Below are 25283 nucleotides of genomic sequence, written 5' to 3'. Positions count from 1 at the left end.
ATTCTGTGTCATATGTATCTTCTTAATATTCTTCTGATCATTGCTCCCCAGTCTGTATGTGTTTGGGAGGCACCGATCGTGGTTCCTCCCGTTGTCACTGGGGAAAGTATGGGGAGCGGGGGGCGGGCACGGGCGGGGACTAGCCTTGGGCTGTAAAAGCCCATTGAAAATATATGGGAAAGCGGCACCATTAGTGGTGCCGCTTTCCTACAGGGACGTGCTTTCAACCTATGAAAGCACGTCCCTGTCAGTGAGGCCACAGTGATTGGCCAGCGGATCCGTCACTGGATCCGCTGTCAATCACTGTGTGGGCGACGCTGGCGGAGGAGGTGCGGGCGGCTGGATGCGGCGATGGTGCGGGCGGCGGGATGCGGCGGTGGTGCGGGCGGCGGCGGTGCGGGTTGCGGCGGCGGAAATGTACCTTAATCCAGCAGAGTTTGGCAGCGGAGCGGTTCCAGTTTCAAAAATGGCGCCTCAGCGTCATTTTTGAAATTAAAGATGGCCGCCGCGAGCCAATCACGGCTCGCCGCGTCATCGCCCCGCCCCCTCCGGCTGACTTATATAAGTCAGCGCGAGGCGGAGGAGGTCAGTCCGACGTCGGAGGAGGAGCTGTGAAGAGCTCCTGAAGAAAGAAGACGCCGCAAGTCCTGGCTGGGCGGCGGCTATGCAAAAGAGCTTAGCAGCCGCCGCCCACCAGGTGAAGACGCCGGAAGCCCTGGGAAGGCGGCGGCCACGCAAAAGAGCTTAAAGGCCGCCGCCTCCAGGTGAAGGTCCGGTTTAATAAAGCTTATTTTAAAGACGTGTGGTGTTTTTATTTTAATATTTTCTTTACAGGTGGACTACAGGTGCCAGCGGGCCCTTTATGTCCGGGCATGCTGGCACTTGTGGTTCTCCAAGTGCCAGCATGCTGGGGCAGGCTTGCTGGGACCTGTATGCTACCTGTAAAGAACAATATTACTATTCTTTGCAGGTGGACTACAGGTGCCAGCAGGCCCTTTATGTCCGGGCATGCTGGCACTTGTGGTTCTCCAAGTGCCAGCATGCTGGGGCAGGCTTGCTGGGACCTGTGGGCCACCTGTAAAGAACAATATTAACACAATGAACTCCGCACCCACCGCCACCAGGGGTGCGGGGCATAGCACTGGGCTATCAGCCAAGTGCTGGTTATTGCTCGGGAGGGGGGACCCCATTTTTATTTTTTGGGGTTCCCACTTTCCGAGGAATTCCAACCCTGGGCTGACTGGCTGGGGGGGCAGATCAATGTTATGGCAGGGGGACCCCACACTGAGTGTCTCCCCTGCTATGGCATTACTCCTCCTGGCTGGTTCTGCCTAGTGCTGGTTTTGCTGATGTGTCGGGGGACCACACTTTTTTTTTTTTTTTTTTCGGGGGGGGGGGGGGGGGGGGGTTTGGAGGGCTTGTTAGCTGCCAGTGCCTCCCCAACCAGTAACCTCACCGCACGTCACTGGTTTGCAGGGCAGGTGTCTGACGTCAATTCCGGCCCTCGACAGGCTGAAGTGATTGCAGCGGCTGAGTAAGTTCTTGGCAACTCAGAAACTGCACAAAGTTTTTTTGTACCGCTCGGCTGCACATGTGATCACACACTTGCACAGCTAAAATACACTCCCCGGTGGGCAGCGACTATGTGAACGCAGGACTGCAAAAAACACTAGTGAGCGATCAGGTCTGAATGACCCCCCTACCTTCTGTTCTGCATGGATTTTAGGATATCTCTCAGTCTTGCAAGCTCCATGCAGACTTCAGTTTCTAAGCTGCAGCATGTGTCTGTTACTCTTATCTGATTAAGCCACCTGTGTAAGTTTCCCTTGTGTGAGTAATCAGCAGGATCTAGTGTACAGCTTTTGGTATCTCTGTTCATTGTGTTCATAAGAAGTTTCAGCAGCCATGTTTCCTGGTCAGCTGATCAGACTATTCACCAGTAGGAATGCTGGTTACTCTCAGCTGATTCATTCCACCAATGGCAGTCTTCCTAAGGGTATAAACCAGGGCTCCAGGAATAAGAAGGGGCCTAAGCAACTAGTCACATAGTTAGTGTGTGAAGTGAACCTGTTTTGCTTTGTCCATGTGGCACTATCAGGCTCAGGATATCCTGAGCCTGTAACCAGTCCAGTCCTGCATATCCTCAGCCGGTAACCAGTTCAGTACTGATAATCCTCAGCTGATAACCAGTCCTGCCCTGCATATCTTCAACTGGTAATCAGTCCAGTCCTGCAAATCCTCAGCCGGGAACCAGTCTGGTGCTTTTGTGTTCCTCAACCAGTATCCAGTCCAGTCCAGCAGCATTTCTTCAGAAGGTAGCCATTCTGATCCAGCTGTATTGCTCAGCTGGTAGCCATTCTGGTCCAGCAGCATCTCTTCAGCTGGTAACCAGTCCGGTCCAGCTGTATTCCTCAGCAGGTAGTCAGTCCCGTCCAGCAGCATCTCTTTACTTGGTAGCCAGTTCAGTCCAGCTGTATTCCTTGACCAGTAGCCAGTACAGTCCAGAAGCATCTCTTCAGCCAGTAGCCAGTCTGGTCCAACTGTATTCCTCAACTGGTAACCAGTCCGGTCCAGTTTTCTTCAGCTGGTAACCAGTCCAGTACATTACCACTGCATGGTTCATAACCTTGGACTCATATGAAAGGCAGTTCTCACTACCACCCAAATCCCATGCAAATTAGCTATATTCAGCCTCCTAGACTCCAGCTCCAAGCCTCAGATCCTGGACTTTGGTCATCATCTGATCCAGGTAACCTTCTGCATCAAACCGTGACAACCTGGACCTTAAACATACCTCCAAATAGCAGAAAAAAAGGCTTGGGGGATATCCCTGGTGATCAAAACTCTCCACTAACAATTTGTTTAGATCTGTTAGCTCTTTATCAAGGCAACTCCAGATGGTTGAATCAAATTGACAGAGGTACTAATTAAGTCACCTGTGCTCAAGCATCAATATCCTTAAAACCTTGACTGTAATGGCAACATTTGGGAAACTCTGGATTAAGCACTGGGCTGTTTAGTGACTGACGGTTCCATCACCACTAGTACACACATATTCAACTGGTGGAAGGTGTGGCACAGCAGAATTGGCTTTGGGGATTAAAAATATAAAATCTAGGCCAGAGATCACACAGGGTCATCTTAACAGCAGTGTAGGCCCCTAGGCAAAGCAATGCACTACGGCCTCTACCCATCCTCAAGCGGTAAGGGGGTGCTTTTAGTGGCAGCTTTGATGTCTCATGGGCGGTAGGGGGTGTTCGATCTTCCACTCAGCATAAAGCACCTGGAGCAGTAATTTCTGCTAATTACTTATTTAATGAACAGATGGTGGGAGATGGGGCAGGAGGAAGAACACTAAACTGTAGAAAAGGGCATTGGGCTGAATGAAGGGGCCCTGGTACATGACTTCCAGGATGGTAGGGGGTGTTTAATGTGCAGGGGAAAGGTAGATATTGGAGTGGTCTTAATATTCATCAGTTTCCGGTGGGAGGGCAGCATGCTTGACTGCAGATATCTCCAGTTCCTGGAAATAGATTTTTTAGCTTTCAATGGGAAAATAAAACGAGAGAGTCCCATCTTTCAGCAGGTACTGGGGACTTGGGGATCAGAGTTCAGGAGCCAGAGCAATCCACCAACTAAAATATAAAACTGCATACCAGGTGTGTGGAGCTGGAGCAGGGACCAGCTGCTGGTAGGATAATATCTTTGGTTCTGGGCATAGTAGAGACTAGATGCCAGTGTCCACAGAAGGAGGAAAGTCACATCTTTTGTAGTGTATCCTCAGAAAATTAAAAATCTGGTACCTCAGCTATAAGTCTAGGGCCCTAATACTGCTTCCATACAAAAAGACGGCCCTGAGATCACAAATCACAGATCACTAAGAAACCACTGCAGGATCACGAAGCGCTGGCCGGGTGCCCAGCATCCTCTACGGACTACGAGAAAAGGATTTACCGGTAGGTAATTAAAATCCTATTTTCTCTTACGCCCTAGAGGATGCTGAGGTCCACATTAGTACCATGGGGATGTACCAAAGCTCCCAGAACGGGAGGGACAGCGCAGAGGCTCCTGCAGTACTGATTGACCAAACTTCAGGTCCTCAGCGGTCCAGGTACCAAACTTATAGAACTTTGCAAATGTGTTCGACCCAGACCAAGTAGCCGCTCAGCAAAGCTGTAAAGCCGAGATGCCACGGGCAGCCGCCTAGGAAGAACCCACCTTACGAGTAGAGTGGGCCTTAACAGACATAGAACACGGTAATCCTGCCATGGAATACGCATGCTGGAATCCAGCGAGAGATCGTCTGCTTAGAAGCAGGACACCCAAGTTTCTTGGGATCATACAGGACAAACAGAGAGTCCGATTTTCTGTGACGAGCAGTCCTCTTCACATAGATTTTCAGAGCCCTTACAACATCCAAGGACTTTGTAGAAATTGAGGAGTCAGTAGCAACTGGCACCACAATAGGTTGGTTGATTTGAAATGCCGACACAACCTTCGGAAGGAACTGCTGACATGTCCGGAGCTCAGCTCTATCTTCATGGAAGATCAAGTTGGGGCTCTTACAAGACAAAGTCTCCAACTCCGACACACGTCTAGCAGAAGCTAAGGCCAACAAAGTGACCGCCTTGACCTCAACCTCCGGTAAAGGCTAGAACCAATCCGATTGGAGGAACTATAACACCACATTAAGATTCCAGGGCGCCGTAGGTGGCACAAAGGGAGACTGGATGTGCAGAACCCCTTTCAGAAAAGTCTGAACCTCAGGGAGGGAACCAATTGTTTCTAAAAGAAAATGGATAGGGCCGAAATCTGGACCTTTACGGATCCCAACCTTAAGCCCGTATCCACATCTGCTTGCAGGAAGAGGAGAAACCGTCCCAGTTGAAACCCCACCGTAGGAAACTTCTTGGACTCACACCAAGATACATATTTTTTCCAAACATGATGGTAATGTTTAGACGTTACTCCTTTCCTAGCCTGTATCAGGGTAGGAATAACCTTGTGCGGAATGCCCTTCCGAAACACGTACACTGATTGGAACACCCACGGAGTCACTAAAGCGTCCACCGCAACGGCTTGTGGGTCCCTCGACCAAGAACAATGCCGCCGAAGCTTCTTGTTGAGACGAGAGGCCATCATGTCTATTTGAGGTACACCCCAAAGATCTGTTACCTCCGCGAACACCTCCGGATGGAGTCCCCACTCCCCTGGATGGAGATCATGTCTGCTGAGGAAGTCCACTTCCCAGTTGTCTACTCCCAGAATGAAGATTGCTGACAGCGCCAACGCGTGTTTTTCCGCCCAGAGTATGATTCTTGTTACCTCTGACCTCTTCGTTCCGCCCTGTCAGTTTATGTAAGACACTGTTGTTACATTGTCTGACTGTACTTGAATGGCTCGATCTTGCAGAAGATGGGCCGCCTGGAGAAGACCGTTGTAGACGGCTCTTAGTTCCAGAATGTTTATTGGCAGGCCGGATTCCAGACTTGACCACCTTCCTTGGAAGGTTTCCCCCTGAGAGAATGCGCCCCAGCCCCGGAGACTTGCATCCATGGTTAGAAGGACCCAGTCCTGAATCCCGAACCTGCGGCCCTCCAGAAGCTGAGGTAGTTGCAGCCACCAGAGGAGTGAAATCCTGGCTTTCGGCGACAGACGTATTCTCTGGTGCATGTGCAGATGAGGCCACCATCTTCGCCAGAAGGCGAATGCACTGATGGACCGAAACCCGGGCCGGCTGCAGGACATCCCGGACCATTCTTTGTATCACCAACGCTTTCTCCTCCGGAAAGAACACCCTCTGCACTCCTGTGTCGAGGATCATTCCCAGAAAAGACAACCTCCTGGTCGGCTCCAAATGTGACTTTGGAAGATTCAGGATCCAACCGTGTTCCCTGAGCAGACGAGTCGTGAGAACAATGGACTGCAACAGCTTGTCCTTGGATGATGCCTTTATTATCAGATCATCCAGATACGGGATTATATTCACCCCCTGTCTGCGGAGGAGAACCATCATCTCCGCCATCACCTTGGTGAACACCCTCGGTGCTGTAGAGAGGCCAAATGGCAGTGCCTGGAACTGAAAATGACTGTCTAACAGTGCGAATCGGAGAAAAGCCTGGTGCGGTGGCCAAATCAGAATGTGGAGGTAAACATCCTTGATATCTAGGGATACCAGGAATTCCCCCTCCTCCAGACCTGATATCACCGCCCTCAGGGGCTCCATTTTGAACTTGAACTCCCTCAGAAAGGGTTTAGTGATTTTAAGTTCAGAATGGGCCTGACCGAACTATCCGGTTTTGGTACCACAAAAAGGATTGAATAGTAACCTTTGTTTTGCAGATGAGGAGGAACTGGTACAATGACCTGTGACTCTTCCAACTTTTGAATGGCTTCCTGTAGGACAGCCCTGTCTGCCAGCAAAACTGGCAAGCCTGATTTGAAGAATCGGTGAGGTGGGAGATCTTGAAACTCCAGCCTGTACCCCTGGGACACAATATCTTGTACACAGGGGTCCAGGCCGGACGACACCCAGACGTGGCTGAATCGTCTTATCCTCGCTCCCACTGGCCCTACCTCCAGGCCGCGCGGTCCACCGTCATGCTGAAGACTTTGACGTACCTGAAGCGGGCTTCTGTTCCTGGGAACCTGCAGCAGCAGGTTTCTTGGATTTTGCCCGACCTCCTCTAAAGAAGGTGTTAGACGGCTTGGTCTTTCCTGATTTGACAGCCCGAAAGGACTGTGACGTAGCTGCCGAAAAGGGTTTCTTCGTAGCAGGCGCAGCTGAGGGAAGAAAAGGTGACTTACCCGTGGTTGCTGTGGAAATCCATGCACCCAACGCTTCCCCAAAGAGATCCTGACCTGTGTAGGGTAGGTTCTCCACACTTCTCCTGGATTCCGCGTCGGCAGACTACTGGCGCAGCCAAAGTCCTCTGCAAGCCGAGACAGATATGGAAGATATCCCTGCAGCCATCGAACCCAGGTCTTTCATGGATTGCACCATAAATCCTGCAGAATCCTGAATGTTACGTAAAAATAATTCAACGTCACTTTTATCCAATGTATTTGAATCTTCAAGTAACGTGCCTGATCACTTACTGTAGCTTTAGAAATCCACGCACAGGCAATAGTAGGACATAATATCGCCCCTGAAGCCGTGTATATGGATTTGAGCATAGTGTAAATTTTAACGCGGTAGATCCTGGAATGGGTAAAACCACCTTTTTACTAGAGATGAGCGCCGGAAATTTTTCGGGTTTTGTGTTTTGGTTTTGGGTTCGGTTCCGCGGCCGTGTTTTGGGTTCGACCGCGTTTTGGCAAAACCTCACCGAATTTTTTTTGTCGGATTCGGGTGTGTTTTGGATTCGGGTGTTTTTTTCAAAAAACACTAAAAAACAGCTTAAATCATAGAATTTGGGGGTCATTTTGATCCCAAAGTATTATTAACCTCAAAAACCATAATTTACACTCATTTTCAGTCTATTCTGAATACCTCACACCTCACAATATTATTTTTAGTACTAAAATTTGCACCGAGGTCACTGTGTGAGTAAGATAAGCGACCCTAGTGGCCGACACAAACACCGGGCCCATCTAGGAGTGGCACTGCAGTGTCACGCAGGATGGCCCTTCCAAAAAACCCTCCCCAAACAGCACATGACGCAAAGAAAAAAAGAGGCGCAATGAGGTAGCTGACTGTGTGAGTAAGATAAGCGACCCTAGTGGCCGACACAAACACCGGGCCCATCTAGGAGTGGCACTGCAGTGTCACGCAGGATGGCCCTTCCAAAAAACCCTCCCCAAACAGCACATGACGCAAAGAAAAAAAGAGGCGCAATGAGGTAGCTGACTGTGTGAGTAAGATAAGCGACCCTAGTGGCCGACACAAACACCGGGCCCATCTAGGAGTGGCACTGCAGTGTCACGCAGGATGGCCCTTCCAAAAAACCCTCCCCAAACAGCACATGACGCAAAGAAAAAAAGAGGCGCAATGAGGTAGCTGACTGTGTGAGTAAGATAAGCGACCCTAGTGGCCGACACAAACACCGGGCCCATCTAGGAGTGGCACTGCAGTGTCACGCAGGATGGCCCTTCCAAAAAACCCTCCCCAAACAGCACATGACGCAAAGAAAAAAAGAGGCGCAATGAGGTAGCTGACTGTGTGAGTAAGATAAGCAACCCTAGTGGCCGACACAAACACCGGGCCCATCTAGGAGTGGCACTGCAGTGTCACGCAGGATGGCCCTTCCAAAAAACCCTCCCCAAACAGCACATGACGCAAAGAAAAAAAGAGGCGCAATGAGGTAGCTGACTGTGTGAGTAAGATAAGCGACCCTAGTGGCCGACACAAACACCGGGCCCATCTAGGAGTGGCACTGCAGTGTCACGCAGGATGGCCCTTCCAAAAAACCCTCCCCAAACAGCACATGACGCAAAGAAAAAAAAAGGCGCAATGAGGTAGCTGACTGTGTGAGTAAGATAAGCGACCCTAGTGGCCGACACAAACACCGGGCCCATCTAGGAGTGGCACTGCAGTGTCACGCAGGATGGCCCTTCCAAAAAACCCTCCCCAAACAGCACATGACGCAAAGAAAAAAAGAGGCGCAATGAGGTAGCTGACTGTGTGAGTAAGATAAGCGACCCTAGTGGCCGACACAAACACCGGGCCCATCTAGGAGTGGCACTGCAGTGTCACGCAGGATGGCCCTTCCAAAAAACCCTCCCCAAACAGCACATGACGCAAAGAAAAAAAGAGGCGCAATGAGGTAGCTGACTGTGTGAGTAAGATAAGCGACCCTAGTGGCCGACACAAACACCGGGCCCATCTAGGAGTGGCACTGCAGTGTCACGCAGGATGGCCCTTCCAAAAAACCCTCCCCAAACAGCACATGACGCAAAGAAAAAAAGAGGCGCAATGAGGTAGCTGACTGTGTGAGTAAGATAAGCGACCCTAGTGGCCGACACAAACACCGGGCCCATCTAGGAGTGGCACTGCAGTGTCACGCAGGATGGCCCTTCCAAAAAACCCTCCCCAAACAGCACATGACGCAAAGAAAAAAAGAGGCGCAATGAGGTAGCTGACTGTGTGAGTAAGATAAGCGACCCTAGTGGCCGACACAAACACCGGTCCCATCTAGGAGTGGCACTGCAGTGTCACGCAGGATGGCCCTTCCAAAAAACCCTCCCCAAACAGCACATGACGCAAAGAAAAAAAGAGGCGCAACGAGGTAGCTGACTGTGTGAGTAAGATAAGCGACCCTAGTGGCCGACACAAACACCGGGCCCATCTAGGAGTGGCACTGCAGTGTCACGCAGGATGGCCCTTCCAAAAAACCCTACCCAAAAAGCACATGACGCAAAGAAAAAAAGAGGCGCAATGAGGTAGCTGACTGTGTGAGTAAGATAAGCGACCCTAGTGGCCGACACAAACACCGGGCCAATCTAGGAGTGGCACTGCAGTGTCACGCAGGATGGCCCTTCCAAAAAACCCTCCCCAAACAGCACATGACGCAAAGAAAAAAAGAGGCGCAATGAGGTAGCTGACTGTGTGAGTAAGATAAGCGACCCTAGTGGCCGACACAAACACCGGGCCCATCTAGGAGTGGCACTGCAGTGTCACGCAGGATGGCCCTTCCAAAAAACCCTCCCCAAACAGCACATGACGCAAAGAAAAAAAGAGGCGCAATGAGGTAGCTGACTGTGTGAGTAAGATAAGCGACCCTAGTGGCCAACACAAACACCGGGCCCATCTAGGAGTGGCACTGCAGGGTCACGCAGGATGGCCCTTCCAAAAAACCCTCCCCAAACAGCACATGACGCAAAGAAAAAAAGAGGTGCAATGAGGTAGCTGACTGTGTGAGTAAGATAAGCAACCCTAGTGGCCGACACAAACACCGGGCCCATCTAGGAGTGTCACTGCAGTGTCACGCAGGATGGCCCTTCCAAAAAACCCTCCCCAAACAGCACATGACGCAAAGAAAAAAAGAGGCGCAATGAGGTAGCTGACTGTGTGAGTAAGATAAGCGACCCTAGTGGCCGACACAAACACCGGGCCCATCTAGGAGTGGCACTGCAGTGTCACGCAGGATGGCCCTTCCAAAAAACCCTCCCCAAACAGCACATGACGCAAAGAAAAAAAGAGGCGCAATGAGGTAGCTGACTGTGTGAGTAAGATAAGCGACCCTAGTGGCCGACACAAACACCGGGCCCATCTAGGAGTGGCACTGCAGTGTCACGCAGGATGGCCCTTCCAAAAAACCCTCCCCAAACAGCACATGACGCAAAGAAAAAAAGAGGCGCAATGAGGTAGCTGACTGTGTGAGTAAGATAAGCGACCCTAGTGGCCGACACAAACACCGGGCCCATCTAGGAGTGGCACTGCAGTGTCACGCAGGATGGCCCTTCCAAAAAACCCTCCCCAAACAGCACATGACGCAAAGAAAAAAAGAGGCGCAATGAGGTAGCTGACTGTGTGAGTAAGATAAGCGACCCTAGTGGCCGACACAAACACCGGGCCCATCTAGGAGTGGCACTGCAGTGTCACGCAGGATGGCCCTTCCAAAAAACCCTCCCCAAACAGCACATGACGCAAAGAAAAAAAGAGGCGCAATGAGGTAGCTGACTGTGTGAGTAAGATAAGCGACCCTAGTGGCCGACACAAACACCGGGCCCATCTAGGAGTGGCACTGCAGTGTCACGCAGGATGGCCCTTCCAAAAAACCCTCCCCAAACAGCACATGACGCAAAGAAAAAAAGAGGCGCAATGAGGTAGCTGACTGTGTGAGTAAGATAAGCGACCCTAGTGGCCGACACAAACACCGGTCCCATCTAGGAGTGGCACTGCAGTGTCACGCAGGATGGCCCTTCCAAAAAACCCTCCCCAAACAGCACATGACGCAAAGAAAAAAAGAGGCGCAACGAGGTAGCTGACTGTGTGAGTAAGATAAGCGACCCTAGTGGCCGACACAAACACCGGGCCCATCTAGGAGTGGCACTGCAGTGTCACGCAGGATGGCCCTTCCAAAAAACCCTACCCAAAAAGCACATGACGCAAAGAAAAAAAGAGGCGCAATGAGGTAGCTGACTGTGTGAGTAAGATAAGCGACCCTAGTGGCCGACACAAACACCGGGCCAATCTAGGAGTGGCACTGCAGTGTCACGCAGGATGGCCCTTCCAAAAAACCCTCCCCAAACAGCACATGACGCAAAGAAAAAAAGAGGCGCAATGAGGTAGCTGACTGTGTGAGTAAGATAAGCGACCCTAGTGGCCGACACAAACACCGGGCCCATCTAGGAGTGGCACTGCAGTGTCACGCAGGATGGCCCTTCCAAAAAACCCTCCCCAAACAGCACATGACGCAAAGAAAAAAAGAGGCGCAATGAGGTAGCTGACTGTGTGAGTAAGATAAGCGACCCTAGTGGCCAACACAAACACCGGGCCCATCTAGGAGTGGCACTGCAGGGTCACGCAGGATGGCCCTTCCAAAAAACCCTCCCCAAACAGCACATGACGCAAAGAAAAAAAGAGGTGCAATGAGGTAGCTGACTGTGTGAGTAAGATAAGCGACCCTAGTGGCCGACACAAACACCGGGCCCATCTAGGAGTGGCACTGCAGTGTCACGCAGGATGGCCCTTCCAAAAAACCCTCCCCAAACAGCACATGACGCAAAGAAAAAAAGAGGCGCAATGAGGTAGCTGACTGTGTGAGTAAGATAAGCGACCCTAGTGGCCGACACAAACACCGGGCCCATCTAGGAGTGTCACTGCAGTGTCACGCAGGATGGCCCTTCCAAAAAACCCTCCCCAAACAGCACATGACGCAAAGAAAAAAAGAGGCGCAATGAGGTAGCTGACTGTGTGAGTAAGATAAGCGACCCTAGTGGCCGACACAAACACCGGGCCCATCTAGGAGTGGCACTGCAGTGTCACGCAGGATGGCCCTTCCAAAAAACCCTCCCCAAACAGCACATGACGCAAAGAAAAAAAGAGGCGCAATGAGGTAGCTGACTGTGTGAGTAAGATAAGCGACCCTAGTGGCCGACACAAACACCGGTCCCATCTAGGAGTGGCACTGCAGTGTCACGCAGGATGGCCCTTCCAAAAAACACTCCCCAAACAGCACATGATGCAAAGAAAAAAAGAGGCGCAATGAGGTAGCTGACTGTGTGAGTAAGATAAGCGACCCTAGTGGCCGACACAAACACCGGGCCCATCTAGGAGTGGCACTGCAGTGTCACGCAGGATGGCCCTTCCAAAAAACCCTACCCAAAAAGCACATGACGCAAAGAAAAAAAGAGGCGCAATGAGGTAGCTGACTGTGTGAGTAAGATAAGCGACCCTAGTGGCCGACACAAACACCGGGCCCATCTAGGAGTGGCACTGCAGTGTCACGCAGGATGGCCCTTCCAAAAAACCCTCCCCAAACAGCACATGACGCAAAGAAAAAAAGAGGCGCAATGAGGTAGCTGACTGTGTGAGTAAGATAAGCGACCCTAGTGGCCGACACAAACACCGGGCCCATCTAGGAGTGGCACTGCAGTGTCACGCAGGATGGCCCTTCCAAAAAACCCTCCCCAAACAGCACATGACGCAAAGAAAAAAAGAGGCGCAATGAGGTAGCTGACTGTGTGAGTAAGATAAGCAACCCTAGTGGCCGACACAAACACCGGGCCCATCTAGGAGTGGCACTGCAGTGTCACGCAGGATGGCACTTCCAAAAAACCCTCCCCAAACAGCACATGACGCAAAGAAAAATAAAAGAAAAAAGAGGTGCAAGATGGAATTGTCCTTGGGCCCTCCCACCCACCCTTATGTTGTATAAACACAGGACATGCACACTTTAACCAACCCATCATTTCAGTGACAGGGTCTGCCACACGACTGTGACTGATATGACGGGTTGGTTTGGACCCCCCCCAAAAAAGAAGCAATTAATCTCTCCTTGCACAAACTGGCTCTACAGAGGCAAGATGTCCACCTCATCATCATCCTCCGATATATCACCGTGTACATCCCCCTCCTCACAGATTATCAATTCGTCCCCACTGGAATCCACCATCTCAGCTCCCTGTGTACTTTGTGGAGGCAATTGCTGCTGGTCAATGTCTCCGCGGAGGAATTGATTATAATTAATTTTAATGAACATCATCTTCTCCACATTTTCTGGATGTAACCTCGTACGCCGATTGCTGACAAGGTGAGCGGCGGCACTAAACACTCTTTCGGAGTACACACTTGTGGGAGGGCAACTTAGGTAGAATAAAGCCAGTTTGTGCAAGGGCCTCCAAATTGCCTCTTTTTCCTGCCAGTATAAGTACGGACTGTGTGACGTGCCTACTTGGATGCGGTCACTCATATAATCCTCCACCATTCTTTCAATGTTGAGAGAATCATATGCAGTGACAGTAGACGACATGTCCGTAATCGTTGTCAGGTCCTTCAGTCCGGACCAGATGTCAGCATCAGCAGTCGCTCCAGACTGCCCTGCATCACCGCCAGCGGGTGGGCTCGGAATTCTGAGCCTTTTCCTCGCACCCCCAGTTGCGGGAGAATGTGAAGGAGGAGATGTTGACAGGTCGCGTTCCGCTTGACTTGACAATTTTCTCACCAGCAGGTCTTTCAACCCCAGCAGACTTGTGTCTGCCGGAAAGAGAGATCCAAGGTAGGCTTTAAATCTAGGATCGAGCACGGTGGCCAAAATGTAGTGCTCTGATTTCAACAGATTGACCACCCGTGAATCCTTGTTAAGCGAATTAAGGGCTCCATCCACAAGTCCCACATGCCTAGCGGAATCGCTCCGTGTTAGCTCCTCCTTCAATGTCTCCAGCTTCTTCTGCAAAAGCCTGATGAGGGGAATGACCTGACTCAGGCTGGCAGTGTCTGAACTGACTTCACGTGTGGCAAGTTCAAAGGGCATCAGAACCTTGCACAACGTTGAAATCATTCTCCACTGCGCTTGAGACAGGTGCATTCCACCTCCTATATCGTGCTCAATTGTATAGGCTTGAATGGCCTTTTGCTGCTCCTCCAACCTCTGAAGCATATAGAGGGTTGAATTCCACCTCGTTACCACTTCTTGCTTCAGATGATGGCAGGGCAGGTTAAGTAGTTTTTCGTGGTGCTCCAGTCTTCTGTACGTGGTGCCTGTACGCCGAAAGTGTCCCGCAATTCTTCTGGCCACCGACAGCATCTCTTGCACGCCCCTGTCGTTTTTTAAAAAATTCTGCACCACCAAATTCAAGGTATGTGCAAAACATGGGACGTGCTGGAATTTGCCCATATTTAATGCACACACAATATTGCTGGCGTTGTCCGATGCCACAAATCCACAGGAGAGTCCAATTGGGGTAAGCCATTCCGCGATGATCTTCCTCAGTTGCCGTAAGAGGTTTTCAGCTGTGTGCGTATTCTGGAAAGCGGTGATACAAAGCGTAGCCTGCCTAGGAAAGAGTTGGCGTTTGCGAGATGCTGCTACTGGTGCCGCCGCTGCTGTTCTTGCGGCGGGAGTCCATACATCTACCCAGTGGGCTGTCACAGTCATATAGTCCTGACCCTGCCCTGCTCCACTTGTCCACATGTCCGTGGTTAAGTGGACATTGGGTACAATTGCATTTTTTAGGACACTGGTGAGTCTTTTTCTGACGTCCGTGTACATTCTCGGTATCGCCTGCCTAGAGAAGTGGAACCTAGATGGTATTTGGTAACGGGGGCACACTGCCTCAATAAATTGTCTAGTTCCCTGTGAACTAACGGCGGATACCGGACGCACGTCTAACACCAACATAGTTGTCAAGGCCTCAGTTATCCGCTTTGCAGCAGGATGACTGCTGTGATATTTCATCTTCCTCGCAAAGGACTGTTGAACAGTCAATTGCTTACTGGAAGTAGTACAAGTGGGCTTACGACTTCCCCTCTGGGATGACCATCGACTCCCAGCAGCAACAACAGCAGCGCCAGCAGCAGTAGGCGTTACACGCAAGGATGCATCAGAGGAATCCCAGGCAGGAGAGGACTCGTCAGAATTGCCAGTGACATGGCCTGCAGGACTATTGGCATTCCTGGGGAAGGAGGAAATTGACACTGAGGGAGTTGGTGGGGTGGTTTGCGTGAGCTTGGTTACAAGAGAAAGGGATTTACTGGTCAGTGGACTGCTTCCGCTGTCGCCCAAAGTTTTTGAACTTGTCACTGACTTATTATGAATGCGCTGCAGGTGACGTATAAGGGAGGATGTTCCGAGGTGGTTAACGTCCTTACCCCTACTTATTACAGCTTGACAAAGGCAACACACGGCTTGACACCTGTTGTCCGCATTTCTGTTGAAATACTTCCACACCGAAGAGCTGATTTTTTTGGTATTTTCACCAGGCATGTCAGTGGCCATATTCCTCCCACGGACAACAGGTGTCTCCCCGGGTGCCTGACTTAAACAAACCACCTCACCATCAGAATCCTCCTGGTCAATTTCCTCCCCAGCGCCAGCAACACCCATATCCTCCTCATCCTGGTGTACTTCAACACTGACATCTTCAATCTGACTATCAGGAACTGGACTGCGGGTGCTCCTTCCAGCACTTGCAGGGGGCGTGCAAATGGTGGAAGGCGCATGCTCTTCACATCCAGTGTTGGGAAGGTCAGGCATCGCAACCGACACAATTGGACTCTCCTTGTGGATTTGGGATTTCGAAGAACGCACAGTTCTTTGCGGTGCTACTGCTTTTGCCAGCTTGAGTCTTTTCATTTTTCTAGCGAGAGGCTGAGTGCTTCCATCCTCATGTGAAGCTGAACCACTAGCCATGAACATAGGCCAGGGCCTCAGCCGTTCCTTGCCACTCCGTGTGGTAAATGGCATATTGGCAAGTTTACGCTTCTCCTCCGACAATTTTATTTTAGGTTTTGGAGTCCTTTTTTTACTGATATTTGGTGTTTTGGATTTGACATGCTCTGTACTATGACATTGGGCATCGGCCTTGGCAGACGACGTTGCTGGCATTTCATCGTCTCTGCCATGACTAGTGGCAGCAGCTTCAGCACGAGGTGGAAGTGGATCTTGATCTTTCCCTAATTTTGGAACCTCAACATTTTTGTTCTCCATATTTTAATAGGCACAACTAAAAGGCACCTCAGGTAAACAATGGAGATGGATGGATACTAGTATACAATTATGGATGGACTGCCGAGTGCCGACACAGAGGTAGCTACAGCCGTGGACTATTGTACTGTACTGTGTCTGCTGCTAATATAGACTGGATGATAATGAGATGTAGTATGTATGTATAAAGAAGAAAGAAAAAAAACCACGGGTAGGTGGTATACAATTATGGATGGACTGCCGAGTGCCGACACAGAGGTAGCTACAGCCGTGGACTACCGTACTGTGTCTGCTGCTAATATAGACTGGTTGATAATGAGATGTAGTATGTATAAAGAAGAAAGAAAAAAAAAACCACGGGTAGGTGGTATACAATTATGGACGGACTGCCGAGTGCCGACACAGAGGTAGCTACAGCCGTGGACTACCGTACTGTACTGTTTCTGCTGCTAATATAGACTGGATGATAATGAGATGTAGTATGTATAAAGAAGAAAGAAAAAAAAACCACGGGTAGGTGGTATACAATTATGGACGGACTGCCGAGTGCCGACACAGAGGTAGCTACAGCCGTGGACTACCGTACTGTACTGTGTCTGCTGCTAATATAGACTGGATGATAATGAGATGTAGTATGTATAAAGAAGAAAGAAAAAAAAAACCACGGGTAGGTGGTATACAATTATGGACGGACTGCCGAGTGCCGACACAGAGGTAGCTACAGCCGTGGACTACTGTACTGTACTGTGTCTGCTGCTAATATAGACTGGATGATAATGAGATGTAGTATGTATAAAGAAGAAAGAAAAAAAAACCACGGGTAGGTGGTATACAATTATGGATGGACTGCCGAGTGCCGACACAGAGGTAGCTACAGCCGTGGACTACCGTACTGTGTCTGCTGCTAATATAGACTGGTTGATAATGAGATGTAGTATGTATAAAGAAGAAAGAAAAAAAAACCACGGGTAGGTGGTATACAATTATGGACGGACTGCCGAGTGCCGACACAGAGGTAGCTACAGCCGTGGACTACCGTACTGTACTGTGTCTGCTGCTAATATAGACTGGATGATAATGAGATGTAGTATGTATAAAGAAGAAAGAAAAAAAAAACCACGGGTAGGTGGTATACAATTATGGACGGACTGCCGAGTGCCGACACAGAGGTAGCTACAGCCGTGGACTACCGTACTGTGTCTGCTGCTAATATAGACTGGTTGATAATGAGATGTAGTATGTATAAAGAAGAAAGAAAAAAAAAACACGGGTAGGTGGTATACAATTATGGACGGACTGCCGAGTGCCGACACAGAGGTAGCTACAGCCGTGGACTACCGTACTGTACTGTGTCTGCTGCTAATATAGACTGGATGATAATGAGATGTAGTATGTATAAAGAAGAAAGAAAAAAAAAACCACGGGTAGGTGGTATACAATTATGGATGGACTGCCGAGTGCCGACACAGAGGTAGCTACAGCCGTGAACTACCGTACTGTGTCTGCTGCGACTGGATGATAAATAATGATATAAAAAATATATATATATCACTACTGCAGCCGGACAGGTATATATTATATAATGACGGACCTGCTGGACACTGTCTGTCAGCAGAATGAGTTTTTTATTTTATAGAATAAAAAAACACCACACAAGTCACACGACGTGTGTTTAACTTTTACAGGCAGACATTCACAATACAATATAGTATACTATATACTGGTGGTCAGGTCACTGGTCAGTCACACTGGCAGTGGCACTCCTGCAGAAAAAAAGTGTGCACTGTTTAATTTTTTAATATGTACTCCTGGCTCCTGCTATAACCTAACTGCTCCCCAGTCTCCCCCACAATTAAGCTGTGTGAGCACAGTCAGATATTATACATAGATGATGCAGCAGCACACTGGGCTGAGCACAGATATGGTATGTGACTGAGTCACTGTGTATCGTTTTTTCAGGCAGAGAACGGATTATATTAAATAATATAAAACTGCACTGGTGGTCACTGGTCAGTCACTAGTATAACTAACTAATACTATCAGCAAAATTCTGCACTCTCTGTCTGAGTACTCCTCCTAAGCTCCAGTAAATGAAGTGTCACTGTCTCACTCTCACTCTCCTATCTATTTCTTCTCTAAACGGAGAGGACGCCAGCCACGTCCTCTCACTATCAATCTCAATGCACGTGTAAAATGGCGGCGACGCGTGGCTCCTTATATAGAATCCGAGTCTCGCGATAGAATCCGAGCCTCGCGAGAATCCGACAGCGTCATGATGACGTTTGGGCGCGCTCGGGTTAACCGAGCAAGGCGGGAAGATCCGAGTCGCTCAGATCCGTGTAAAAAAAGCTGAAGTTCGGGCGGGTTCGGATTCCGAGGAACCGAACCCGCTCATCTCTACTTTTTACACAGTCTGGGGACAGACGCGTCAACAATGTGCGGGTTTTCCCATTTTTTCCTTTACTCCTCAGGAAAGGGAAAAGCAACCAGAACCTTTCTAGGGATCTGAAATCTTTTCTCCGGATTTTCCCAGGATTTCTCAAATATAGCGTTTAATTCCTTAGATGCAGGGAAGGTTAGCAAGGTTTTCTTATTGTCAGTGAAGAAAGCTTCCTCATCCTGCTCAGGTGTTGTATCTGCAATATTCAACACATCTCTAATGGCCTCAATCATCAACTGCACCCCTTTTGCAAGAGATGCCGCACCCCGCAGTACGACCCCATCACCGTCTGCCATGTCAGAATCGGTATCCGCATCATCCTGCATAATCTACGCAAGAGCACGTTTATGAGAGTGTATGCTAGGGGGCCCTGAGGTAACAGAACCACACCAAACTGCCATAGAGGTGTGTAAAACCTGAGTTGCAGTTTAATTTTGTGCAACCCTAGTAGAAATCTGAGAAATCATACTTTTGATTAGAGATGTGCACCGGACATTTTTCGGGTTTTGTGTTTTGGTTTTGGATTCGGTTCCGCGGCCGTGTTTTGGATTCGGACGCGTTTTGGCAAAACCTCCCTGAAATTTTTTTGTCGGATTCGGGTGTGTTTTGGATTCGAGTGTTTTTTTTCAAAAACCCCTCAAAAACAGCTTAAATCATAGAACTTGGGGGTCATTTTGATCCCATAGTATTATTAACCTCGATAACCATAATTTCCAGTCATTTGCAGTCTATTCTGAACACCTCACACCTCACAATATTATTTTTAGTCCTAAAATTTGCACCGAGGTCGCTGGATGACTAAGCTAAGCGACCCAAGTGGCCGGCACAAACAACTGGTCCATCTAGGAGTGGCACTGCAGTGTCAGACAGGATGGTACTTAAAAAAATTGGCCCCAAACATCACATGATGCAAGGATGAATTAAAGAAAAAAGAGGTGCAAGATGGAATTGTCCTTGGGCCCTCCCACCCACCCTTATGTTGTATAAACAGGACATGCACACTTTAACAAACCCATCATTTCAGCGACAGGGTCTGCCACACGATTGTGACTGAAATGACTGGTTGGTTTGGGCTCCCACCAAAAAAGAAGCAATCAATCTTTCCTTGCACAAACTGGCTCTACAGAGGCAAAATGTCCACCTCCTCCTCATCCTCCAATTCCTCACCCCTTTCACTGTGTACATCCCCCTCCTCACAGATTATTAATTCGTCCCCACTGGAATCCACCATCTCAGGTCCCTGTGTACTTTCTGGAGGCAATTGCTGGTGAATGTCTCCACGGAGGAATTGATTATAATTCATTTTTATGAACATCATCTTCTCCACATTTTCTGGAAGTAACCTCGTACGCCGATTGCTGACAAGGTGAGCGGCTGCACTAAACACTCTTTCGGAGTACACACTGGAGGGTGGGCAACTTAGGTAAAATAAAGCCAGTTTGTGCAAGGACCTCCAAATTGCCTCTTTTGACTGCCAGTATACATACGGACTGTCTGACGTGCCTACTTGGATGCGGTCACTCATATAATCCTCCACCATTCTTTCAATGGTGACAGAATCATATGCAGTGACAGTAGACGACATGTCAGTAATCGTTGGCAGGTCCTTCAATCCGGACCAGATGTCAGCACTCGCTCCAGACTGCCCTGCATCACCGCCAGCGGGTGGGCTTGGGATTCTTAGCTTTTTCTCACAGCCCCAGTTGTGGGAGTGTCACACACCAGAGGCTTACCCCTGCGTGTCTGCTAGTCGGTGTTGCGGCCTCTGCCTTCGGTGGGTCACGGGCTCCGGCGTCTGGTTGGCGTTGCTACCGCCGGTTCTCCGGGGCATGGGTGCCGCCATGACAACCGGCATCACGTGGACGGGGGGCAGGTGACGTCATCAGACTGCTCCGCCAATCCAGCGCTGGCGGGAGATTCAAAGTCAGACGCCGGACAGAGCTTCAGTGCCTGAGTATCGTCTTTCCCTGACGTAGATGCCAGTGCTCTTGTTCCCGGCAAGGATCCCTGCAGTCGTACTGCAGTGTACCCGGCATTTCCAGCGGCCAGTTCACTGCTCCAGCTTCAGTGTATTCAGCGGCTGGTAATCTCTCTACCTTCCAGTAATCCATGCTCCTAGTAATCAGCATCTCAAGTCTCCGTTCACAAATTCTACAAATCCACAGCGTCAGAAACCCCTGCACTTCAATTCCTCACATCATCAGCGTCTCAGTCTCCATTCACAAGTTCTACAAACCCACAGCGTCAGAAACCCCTGCACTTCAATTCCTCACATCATCAGTGTCTCAGTCTCCGTTCACAAGTTCTGCAAATCCACAGCGTCAGAAACCTCTGCACTTCAATTCCTCACATCATCAGCGTCTCAGTTTCAATTCTCAAGTTCTACAATACAACAGCGTCTCAGTCTCCGTTCACAAGGTCTACAGATCAACAGCGTCTAAAACCCCTGCACTTCAATTCCTCACATCATCAGCGTCTCAGTCTCCATTCACAAGTTCTACAAGTCCACAGCGTCTAAAACCCCTGCACTTCAGTTTCTCGCATCATTAGCGTCTCTGTCACCATTTACAAGTTCTTCAACCATCTGTGCTAATTATCATCATTCATAAGTTCCACAAGTTATCAGTGACTTTTAAACATCACCCACAGTTTCTTCAATTACCGGCATTCCCCATACTGCTCACTTAACCCTTCAGTGGGTCTGGACATTCCCTTCAGTTATTCCTTTGCATTTGACTTTAAGTTGTTTTCCTTTGCAATAAAGCTCTTTCATATTTCAACAAACTCCACTGTCAGCGTCCTGTATGAGGAGATCCTATATCAAGCCCTCCCTTTTCCAGCTCAGTTGTGGTTCCTCTTCCCAACCATCGGAAGAATCCCAGAGTTCACAACACCCTCAGTCTAGGCCAGTGACAGTATACTCAGGCCCCATGGACCCGGGGAATCGGAACCCAGAGGCAAGCACTATGCAGGACCTAGTTTCCCGAGTACAGAGTCAGGAAGCAGCACAGAATCAGTTGATGCATTATCTACAGGAGTTATCTGGTCGGCTGGATCAAATTCAGACTTCGCTGGCTTCAGTGGTTCCAGCTCCAGTTCCAGTATCCGCTCCAGTGGTTGTCTCTGGCAATGTTTCCTCCTTGTCTGGAACCAGGTCACGCCTTCAGCTTCCCACTCCTCCTCGTTATAACGGGAATCCAAAGAATTGCCGTGGATTCCTCAATCAGTGTGAGGTACATTTCGAACTCCTCTAACACAACTTCCCTACTGATCGGTCTAAAGTGGCATACATTATCTCATTACTTGAAGGTTCAGCGTTGGAGTGGGTGTCACCGTTGTGGGAGCGTTCTGATCCGTTAGTTTCCAGTTATACCAACTTCTTGGCCTCATTCCGAAGCATCTTTGATGAGTCTGGTAGGACAACTGCTGCCTCAGCTGACTTGCTCCGAGTTCGACAAGGCTCTCGTACTGTGGGACAGTATGTAATTCACTTTCAAACTATAGCTTCTGAACTGAGCTGGAATAATTATGCCCTTCGGGCTGCTTTTTGGAACGGGCTCTCGGATCGTTTATAAGACGAATTGATTACTAGAGATTTGCCAGATTCCTTGGAACAGTTGATCTCACTCTGTGTGAAGGTGGATCTTCGTATGCAGGAACGAGCTGGTGAACGTAGTCGGTCTGACCGGTCGAGGCTCCGATCTCTTCCTTCTAAGCAGACAGTCAATTCCGGTCCAGACGAACCCATGCAGATTAATCGGTACTGGCTGTCTCCAGAAGAGCGTCAGCGTCGGCGTGAGGGTAGACTTTGCCTCTACTTTGGAGCCGCGGATCATTTCCTCAAGTTTTGCAAGTCTCGCCCGGGAAACGGGCAGTCCTAGCTAGTTCCGGAGAAGTCAAGCTAGGGGCTGTTTCTCAATCTTCTCCGGCAGTGGACTGTCTACTTTCAGTGTCTTTGTTTTCTGAGTCAGAAGTCAAAACCGTTAAGGCTCTGTTGGACTCAGGAGCTGTGGGGAATTTTATTTCCCTTTCCTGTGCCCAGAGTTTGGGCTTGGTGTTACAGTCGGTCGAACGACCTATTACGATAACTGCTATTAATGGTATCCAAATTCCTAATGCTTTGATTACAAGTCATACTATGCCAATTAAGCTGCAAGTGGGAGCTTTGCACCAAGAACATCTGGAGTTCCTTGTGATTCAGGAGATGTCTTACGATCTCGTCCTTGGTCTTCCCTGGCTCAAGCTTCACAATCCTCATGTCGACTGGAGGTCGACACAGATAATTTCTTGGAGTCCTTTCTGTCACTCGAATTGTCTTACTCCTGTTTTCCCACTTCGTGCATTGGCTAAGTCAGATGTAGAGTCTATTCCAGAGGCTTATCGGGAGTTTACATATGTCTTCTCGGAGCAGGCGGCCGACAAATTACCTCCGCATAGACCATGGGATTGTCCTATCAAGCTTATTCCGGGAAAAATGCCACCTCGAGGCCGTACCTATCCTTTGTCAGTTCCCGAGACTCAAGCCATGTCAGAATATATCAAGTCTAATCTGCAAAAGGGATTCATCCGTCCCTCCACTTCCCCAGCGGGAGCAGGCTTCTTCTTTGTGAAGAAAAAAGATGGAGGCCTGAGGCCATGTATCGATTATCGTGGTCTAAATGAAGTCACCATTAAGAACAAATATCCTCTGCCGCTCATCACAGAGCTTTTCGATAGAGTTCGTGGAGCTCGAGTCTTTACTAAGCTCGATTTAAGGGGAGCATATAACCTAATTCGTATCCGACAAGGGGACGAATGGAAGACGGCCTTCAATACTAGGGACGGGCATTATGAGTACCTGGTAATGCCGTTTGGCCTCAGCAACGCCCCCGCCGTCTTCCAGGGATTCATTAATTAAGTTTTCCGGGACATGTTGTACCTAAATGTGGTTGTATATTTGGACGACATCCTGATATTTTCGAAGAATCTCTCTGAGCACAGAATTCAAGTTAAGGAAGTACTCCTTCGGTTGCGAGAGAACCATCTTTATGGCAAAATTTCCTAGTGCACCTTTGAGGTCCCATCTATTCCATTTCTGGGATACATTATTTCAGGAACAGAGTTGCGTATGGATCCGGAGAAACTTTCTGCCATTTGGGACTGGACTCAGCCTCTTTCCCTGAAAGCAGTACAACGATTTCTAGGATTCGCAAATTACTACCGGAAATTTATAAGGGGTTTCTCTACTATTGTGGCGCCTATTACTGCCCTAACCAAGAAAGGGGCTGACCCACGCCTTTGGTCCTCTGAAGCAGTAGCAGCGTTCGCGCAGTTGAAGGCAGCCTTTATGATCGCTCCGGTACTTCAGCAGCCAGATTTCCTAAAACCATTCTTTCTGGAGGTTGATGCTTCTACGGTAGGCATAGGTGCCATACTTTCGCAGTACGCTCCAGATGGGAAGTTACATCCGTGTGGTGTCCATTCTCGCAAGTTCTCCCCTGCTGAATTAAATTACACCATTGGAGACAAAGAGCTGCTGGCAATTAAATCTGCCTTAGAAGAATGGAGATATCTTTTGGAGGGTGCTAAACATTTAATTACGATTTTTACGGATCACAAGAATTTACTGTATCTCAAGATGGCCCAGTGCTTGAATCCCCATCAAGAAAGATGGGCGCTCTTCTTTGCTCGATTTTCGTTTATCATTAAGTACCAGGCTGGAACTCTTAACACCAAGGCGGATGCCCTATCCCATTCCGTAATAGCTACGGATGAGGAGAATACCGGTGAAAAGGCATTGATCCTTAGTCCCGTCTCTATCTCTGCGGCTCCCACTGCGTTGGGTCCTCCTCCTGGAAGAATGTCTGTGCCAGTTAAATTTCGACCAAGATTGTTGCAGTGGGCTCACATTTCCAAGTTTTCTGGCCATCCGGGAGTTCAAAAGATGTGGGAGTTTCTGCGAAGATCTTACTGGTGGGACACTATGAAGATGGACGTCCAAGAGTATGTCAACTCGTGTCCTCAATGTGCTCAGCACAAAAGTCTACGTCTGCCTCCTGCGGAACTGTTGCACCCACTGTCCATTCTTAAGAGGCCTTGGACACATATCTCTATGGACTTTGTTACTGAACTACCTCTCTCTAAGGGTCATAACACCGTCTGGGTGATTATCGACCGATTCTCTAAGATGGCACATTTTGTTCCGTTGACCGGATTACCACCAGCTTCTAAGTTGGCTTTGTTATTCATTCGGGAACACTTCCGCCTGCACGGGTTACCTCTGGAAATAGTCTCGGATCGAGGGGTACAGTTTACGGCAAGATTCTGGAGAGCCCTCTGCTCAGCTCTACAAATTAAACTCAAGTTTTCATCTGCTTATCATCCACAGACCAATGGGCAAACTGAATGCGTCAATCAAGATTTAGAGACTTTTCTCCGTGTTTACCTCTCTCCCTCAAAGGATATTTGGGTGGAGTTGTTGCCTTGGGCCGAGTTCGCCCATAACCATCTATATCACTCCTCGACTGGTGAGTCTCCATTTTTTATTAATTACGGATTTCAACCCCAAGTTCCGGAATTACTCATTTGTCCTCCAGAAGAAGTTCCTGCTGCAGCCTCTACCCTCCGACATTTCAGTCAAATCTGGAGTCGAGTTCATGCCAATCTCAAGAGGGTTTCCGGTCGTTATAAGTTCTTTGCGGATAGGAAGCGACAAGCAGCTCCTCAATACAAGGTTGGTGACAGGGTATGGCTCTCTACCCGCAATCTCCGTTTAA

The sequence above is a fragment of the Pseudophryne corroboree genome, chromosome 2, assembly GCF_028390025.1.
Source record: "Pseudophryne corroboree isolate aPseCor3 chromosome 2, aPseCor3.hap2, whole genome shotgun sequence".
Lineage (NCBI taxonomy): Eukaryota > Metazoa > Chordata > Amphibia > Anura > Myobatrachidae > Pseudophryne > Pseudophryne corroboree.
The sequence above is the reverse complement of the archived record's forward strand: the minus strand, read 5'-3'. Positions refer to the sequence as shown.